The following is a 7,051-nucleotide window of genomic DNA, read 5'->3' on the forward strand; positions in this document are numbered from 1 at the left end:
GAGCCCAGCACCTGCCTTCAGCAACGCTCCAGCTTGTCAGCCCTTGTACCTCCTCAGCCAGGAATGAGAGAGGCAAACCCTCCCCAGGTGGGAGCTGTGGGGCTGGTGGAGCAGTGCTGGGTCACGGGGACATCCCTTGGTCACTGCTGCCCCTGACAAGAGCTGAGCAGGGCTTTTGCTCTGCTGAACCATCACCAGGGTGGAGCAGCATCGGCTGTGGTTCCGAAGCTGTGTCCAATCCTGCATCCCCTCCTTGCCTGCATCGCTGGCACCATCCCCAGCCACCCGAGCCACAGCAGCATCCCTGCAGTGGCATTTCCGGCTTTCCACCGAAGCCAGGTCTCCTCTCAGGGGTTTTACACCAAAGCCAGGTCTCGTCTCAGGCTGCCCTCCCTCAGCCAGGCAGGAGGCAGAGCCCTCCAAGGTTCAGTGGTTTCTCTGGATTTTAAACACTTCCCTCTGCCTGCTCTCCAGAGCTGCTGCTGGTGGCTGGGATGAGGCAGTTCCACCCCGATCCCGCTGTGGAGAGCAGGACTGGGACTTTGTTCCTGCCCCTGGGATTTGCTCACAGCTGCAGGGAGCCTGGCACAAAGGAAGAGGGGGAGAACAGCCACGCTGCTCCAGTGAGACAGTTCTGGCTCAGCCGAAACCCCCATGGATGGGGCTGGGATGCTCTGTCCCGCTGTCCCCCAGGGTTCCCTGGCAGGCACATGCAGCACAGGGAAGGCAGAGGGTGCCCGAGCAGGAGGATCCAGCTCTGTGGTTCCCATTCCGAGCCTGGAGCTCGAGCAGATCCCTGGGTTTGTGTGTGGGAAGAGCCCAGGGTGGAGCTGCAGCACCTGAACCGTGGGAGGCTGCTGGCTGCAGCTGGGCAGGGGACAAGGGACACTGGCGTGGGGGCATGGAGGTGACAGCACAGAGCCATGGAGTGGCTGTCTTGGAAGGGACCTCAAAGCTTGTCCCTGGAAAGGTGATTTCTGTTTTCATGGAATCACAGAGGTTGGAAAAGAGCTCCCAGACCATTGGGTCCAACCTGTGCCCGATGCCCACCTTGTCCCCAGCCCAGAGCTCTGAGTGCCACATCCTGAGTCCTTCCTTGGACCCCTCCAGGGATGGGGACTCCAAATCCCTCTTGGCAGTCCTAAGGCCTAACCACCTTTTCCAGGAAGAAATTCTTCCTGAGAATCAGAACAGAATTCCTTCATTTAGTGCAGTCTCAGATCCCACCAAGTTCTCGGATCTCCCAAGTTCAGTGACCCAGGGTGTGGGGACAGCCAGGGCAGGGGCTGAGGTCCAGGCAGGGATAAAGTGTGGGCTCTGAGCAGCAGGATCCACGGTGGATCCTGAGCTGGAGCCTTTGGCAGATGAGCATCAGGCTGGGATGGGGAGGCACAAGTGCCACATGTAGTAAGGGGTCACAATAGCACAAAGGAAGGGTTTCTCTTTGAGGGAAACATGGAAATACCTGGGATTACAAACTGCCTACCTGGAAAAAATAACAATGTTGAGAGTTCTATTCCCAAACTCTTGTTTGATCTTGTAAGAGACATGGGAAGCAGGAAGGGTTGTTTTTTTTTTTTTTTTTCATTGTGGGTCTCTGATCAATACACCCAAAGCCCACTCTCACTTTGATCTCACACCAGGCCTGGGCCTGGTTTTGAAATGTAAATCGGGCTTTGGAACACTTAATCTTCCCCTAAAGCCTGACTGAGGGGGAAGACTCAGCCCTTGAAAGACTGGAGGGCAGCTGAGCTGATCTCAGACCTGATGCAGCCAGGTCTGCCCCTGGGTTCAGCCTTCCCCTTCTCCCATTGCCTGGCCAGACGGGGACACCTCACCCATCCCAGGCTGCTGCCAACCCCAGCCAGCCCTGGAGCCAGGAAATTGTCCCTAAAGCTCCCCTGGCACAAGGTGAGGCTGTTTCCTCTTGCCCTCTTTTTTGTTACTTGAGAGAAAAAGCCAAGCCCCAGTGGCTGCACCCTCCTGTCAGGGCTTGCGGAGAGACCAGCATTTCCTCCAGCACTGAGAAGAATTCATTAGGAAATGGGAGGTACTTCTGCAAGAGGCTACAATAAATGAGCCTCTTTAGTGAGATAGACAAGTTATAATCAGCATTTCCAATCTTCTCTGGGGTTTGCTGGTGCAGATGGACAACAGCAGCCCTGGGACTGCAGCGGGGATATTCCCTGACATGGATTTCTCTGGAAATGGGCACAAAGACCTTCTCAATCACACAGCCACCAGTTAACACCAAGACCAACACACAGCAAAGAGACCAACACGCAGCAGATCTCCTGGGGGATTTCTGAAGATCCAAGGAGGGATCAACCTCAGAACTGCAGGGATGCATCGGATGGATCAGCAGTGCTGAGCAGAGAGAGTTTTCGAGGTGGAAGCCAGAGCATGTTGGTGTCCCTTTGGTGTCCCCTTGTTGGCAGGACGGGCTCTGAAGAGCTGTCCAGGGGTCAGAAGTGCCAAAAAATCTCCCTAAACTTGGGGTAAGGGCTGTTCCTGAGCTGGGATGGAGGGATCATGTAGGGATTGAGGATCCTGAGCTGGGGCTGTTCCTGAGCTGGGATTGAGGATCCTGAGCTGGGGCTGTTCCTGAGCTGGGATTGTTCCTGAGCTCGGGCTGTTCCTGAGCTGGGATTAAGGGATCCTGCAGTGGGGCTGGGATGGGGCTCGGCACCAGGGAGTCTCCTGTGGGAGAAATCCCAAATTCTCACCTGCTCCTGGCAGGGAAAGGCAGAAGGAATGATAAAAAGTAAAAACCCTCACCAGAGATTGTGGCAGTTTCTGGTGACACTTGCAGCCACTGTTCCTGCTGGATCTGCAGACTCTGCCCTTCAATAAGCATTCAATTAATGGATGTTGGGATTCAATTCTCCAAACTGGGAAGGTTGGTTTGCTTTCCCTGCTGGAAGCTGATGCTGGGCCAAGTCCTGGTGGAATCCCCACTCTTCACCTGAGGCACCAGAGCCCTTTCTCTCAAGTGACCATGGGGCAAGGCCCTGACCCAGCTTTCAGAGCTCTCCCAGCAACATCAGAATTCCAGGCTGTCCTTGTTTGTCAGGGCAGGGAGGGAGGGAAGCTTGGACAGCTATCCCTGTGTCAGCCCACCTGGCAGAGAAATAAAACAGTCATGTTAATCATCATCATCACCATCGTCATCATCATCATCATCATCATCATCATCATCATCATCACCACCACCATCATCATCACCACCACTATCACCATCACCATCATCATGGAGCTGCATCTTTTTATAAGGCCTTTAAGGATGAACTGTCCAATTAAGAAATGACACCTAAATTATTTTTACTTTTAACCCAAGAACCAACCACCTGTGCCTACAATGAGGACTTTTTATCCAATTACACAAAATGACCCAAACCCGTGGAGAAGAAGGAGAAGGAGAAGGAGAAGGAGAAGGAGAAGGAGAAGGAGAAGGAGAAGGAGAAGGAGCAGCCTCTGCCCCAAAACCTCCATCTTGCTTTATATATATTACTGTATTCTAAACCCCAAACTCTGTTTCCCACCCTGTGATATCACACATTTCTATTCAAACTCCACAGCCACAATGCCAGTTCTACCATTCCATTTTGGAAGCTTCTTCATGGCCTCAGGTCAGTGCAGTGTTCTCCTGGGCGTCAGTGCCTGGCAGCATAGAAAGTCTCAAATTCTCAGTGACCAGGATTCTAACAACTATCATCATCATCATAATCTAGCTCTTATATGGGCATGATTTTGGCCAGAGTGACCCTGCCCAGCACCGTCCTGGCTGGCCTGGGGAAGGGGAAGGCAATGAAGACTCTGTGGGTCAGAGGCTTGGGCCATCCCTGGGAACAGCTGATAACAGCACCCAGTGCATGGGAATTGCCCAGGGAGAGGCAATGAACTCTTCTCCATTTAATCCCATTGAGGTTTTGGGAAGAAAATCCCCATCACAACTCAGTGCAGGGGCTCGGGTTTGCATCCTTGGGGCAGAACCCACCTGTGAGTAGTGGGGTGGTCACTGAACACCAACAAAACCACCAGAAAGCTTCTACAGCTTCCTCTGATACCTCCAGGGACCTCTGGCTCCAGGAGGGACAGAGGTGTCCCAGCACCCCAGGTGTTGGGACAGCACAGCTGGAGACACGGCTGAGGAGCAGAGGGTCAGAGTGACACAGAGATGGGTCTGGAGGCACCAGAAGGTCAGTGGTTCCAAGCTGAGCTGAAGGTCCCCCCTGGATGCTGTGAAGGGCTGGGCTGAGCCTCACCTGAGTGCCAGGTGTCCCCTCTGAGCTGGCAGTGAGTGACACACGGGGCTGGTGTGCAACGTGCCCAGCACTGCAGGAGGTACTACAGCTCATTTCTGCTCAGGCACCTCGTGGGGAATGATGAATGTGCTTTAATAGCTGCAATATTTAGTGGTTAGTGTAAAACCACTTGCTCCAAACGCTTGGCACTTGCAAGGTTACGGAGCTCGATTTACGGCTCCTGGCAGACCCACCCTGCTCCCAGGGAACACGGGGGTGGGGAGAGGTCCTGCCACCCCACCCCATCTTTGTACCCTTCACCAAGGCTTCTCTGAACAGCCCCCAGACAGCTGGGGTTCTGTGAGTAACAAACTTCCTACACCTCCCCAGGAATGTTTTCTCAGCAGCCAAACCCAAAAATCCTGCAGCCAAACCCTCCCTGCTCCCAATTCCCACCCATACCACAGCCATGGCTGGAGCCTCTCCCTCCAGCCCTTCAAGGAGCCACAGAGGGGAAGCACCACGAAGGGAGGGAGGAGAAACAGCCCAGTCAGCCTGGATTTGGGGAGAGCAGAGAGGACAGGGCTGGCAGGGCCCGGCTGTGCTGCCCAGGAGCTCTGTAAGGCACCAGGCAGAGGGGGTGCAGCTTTTGGGACAGGCACAGGCACAGGCACAGGTGGGATTTTTGGAGCAGTGGCTGCTGAAATCCCAGGGACTGGTGGTGAGAACAGCAATCCCTTCCTGTGGTTTATTTTGTGCTGCTGGTGGTTGCCTAGGGGAAATTTGAAAGACAGTGCTAATTTAATTTGTCAGAATGGATAAAGATAAGGCTGCAAAGCTCGTTAGTGGAGCTCCAGTGTCACATCATCCACAGGCACAGGACACTGCCAGGCTCAGACCCCATTGTCTTCTCCATGTTCTGATTAAAGCAGGATGAGGCTCTTTCATTGCACGCCCTCCGGGAAAAGCAGAGCTCTGCCAGGGGCTTTGGGCACAGCTGGAAGAGCTGTGGGAGCACGGAGATGCCAACTGCCACCATCAGGGGAATGCACAGCTCCAAGTGCACCCACCACACCTCACACCTCACCTGCTCACCCTGGTTCATCTTGGCTTTATGCCTCTGTGTCATTCTGTTTCTCTCCCTGTCCCTTTCATTTGCCAACTCACAAAAGAAAATGGCCAAATGATGTTTTAAAAAAGCATTACAAACCCAAGGGAGCAAATTATGCCCCTAGAAGAAGGTGAGAGATTTTCATCTCAGTTAAGCAAATTAAGATTTAGAAAAATTCAAATTCTCAGCTGCAGATGAAAGCCCTGGTGGGCTCCCTGGAGCACCTGTGAGAGCTCCCAGACAGGAGTTTTCATGAGGGTCTGCCTTCAGAAAGCAGGAAAGGTTCACTCAGTGTCTGTGAAGAGAAGAGGAACCTGCTCCTTGCAGATAGGAACGTTTGTGCCGCTCAGAGAGATCAGTGGGAAATTGGCTTCCAGCTCCAGAAGGGAACAGCCAGGCAATGTCTGCAATTCAGAGAGAAGAAAAGCATTACTATTAAAATTAATTACCTCTCAAGCCTCCTTCATCTTGATCTAAGTGCACGAGAAGATGGATTTGCTGCTCTAAGCACAGGGGTGGAGGAGAATTCGAGCACATTTTCCAGCAGCCGTAAGATCCTGAGGTTGCTGAGCGGGGGAGGATCCACGGGGCACTTTGGGAACCTTGTCCTGAGATCCTGGCCTGGGGACCTGGGGCTGGGCCTTGTGCTTAGTTTTTGGGATACTTTGCTGCAGCTGAGCACAAAGCCTCAGCCCCAGAGGGTTGATCCAACCTGGGTCACCCCCTCTGCCCCCTCAGGTGCCAGGGGCCTCTCTGAGGCTTCCCTCAATGGCCAAAAGTGCCCAGGCTGAAAGTGCTCTTTGGGGTAGGAAATTCAGCACAAACACCACACAACTGTTTTCTTTCACAATAAAAAGGCAAAAATCATGGAACTGCAGAATCACTGAGGTGGGAAAAGCCCTCTGGGATCATGGAGTCCAACCATCCCCAGCGCTGCCAAGGCCAGCACTGACCTTGTCCCCAGTGCCATATCCACAGGGCTTCTAAATCCCTCCAGCCACAGGGACCCCACCTGTGCCAGGGCTGGACAGGTGGACGCAGAGAAATTTCCCCTAAAATCCAACCTGAACATCCCCTAACACAGCTTGGGGTCATTTCCTCCTCTGTCCTGTTCCCTGGGACTGCCCGAGCACCTCTCAGGGCCTGACCAAGGACCTCAGCCCTGGTGCAGGGCAGGATTAAGGAGCTTGGTCATTAAAGGCCTCAAGTTTCGGATCAGGTTCCCAAAATCCCTGGGCAAGGCTGGGAAACGGAAGAGGTGATAAAGCAAAGTGATATTTATTGAGTGTGTCATGTACTTATCCCAGCTTTTATTTCCAAGCAGCTTTTGGAAATCTCATCTCCAAGGATTTATTTTTTCCTTCTGCCTCAGCTGCCTGTGCCACTCTCCCTCCTTTCTCTGTGCACAGCAGCAGCTCTTGCACCTTCATCCAACAAAGGGCCGTGAATCCAGGAAATTCATGAACTCCCAGAAAGTTATAGCTCTTAAAAAAGTCCTCATTTGCAAAGTGAAAAACGGTGTGATGTATATCTAGAGCCAGGTGACTTTATGGGGCCATTTCAGAGCAGGCTGGAGCTGTAATCACACAGATCTGTCTGTAACTCTGGTTTTACCCAGCCCCACTCCTGCCTGCCCTGGGCCTCCAGGGATGCACCTGGGAGAGGCTCTGGGGGTTGATCAGCTGAAATCCATGAA

The 7,051-nt window shown here is 53.2% G+C and overlaps 1 long non-coding RNA gene across 1 annotated transcript; it reads right to left on the reverse strand.

Moving 5' to 3' along the window:
- Positions 1–2,683: 2,683 nt before the first annotated feature.
- Positions 2,684–6,510, reverse strand: LOC135285908 (uncharacterized). Its single transcript, XR_010350538.1, has 3 exons — positions 6,420–6,510; positions 5,580–5,759; positions 2,684–3,120 (listed from the first exon to the last, which is right to left on the reverse strand). It is a non-coding gene; the product is annotated as an uncharacterized LOC135285908 (long non-coding RNA).
- Between the last annotated feature and the right edge of the window lie 541 nt (positions 6,511–7,051).

Source organism: Passer domesticus, chromosome 24 (assembly GCF_036417665.1).
Source record: "Passer domesticus isolate bPasDom1 chromosome 24, bPasDom1.hap1, whole genome shotgun sequence".
In the NCBI taxonomy this organism is placed as follows: domain Eukaryota; kingdom Metazoa; phylum Chordata; class Aves; order Passeriformes; family Passeridae; genus Passer; species Passer domesticus.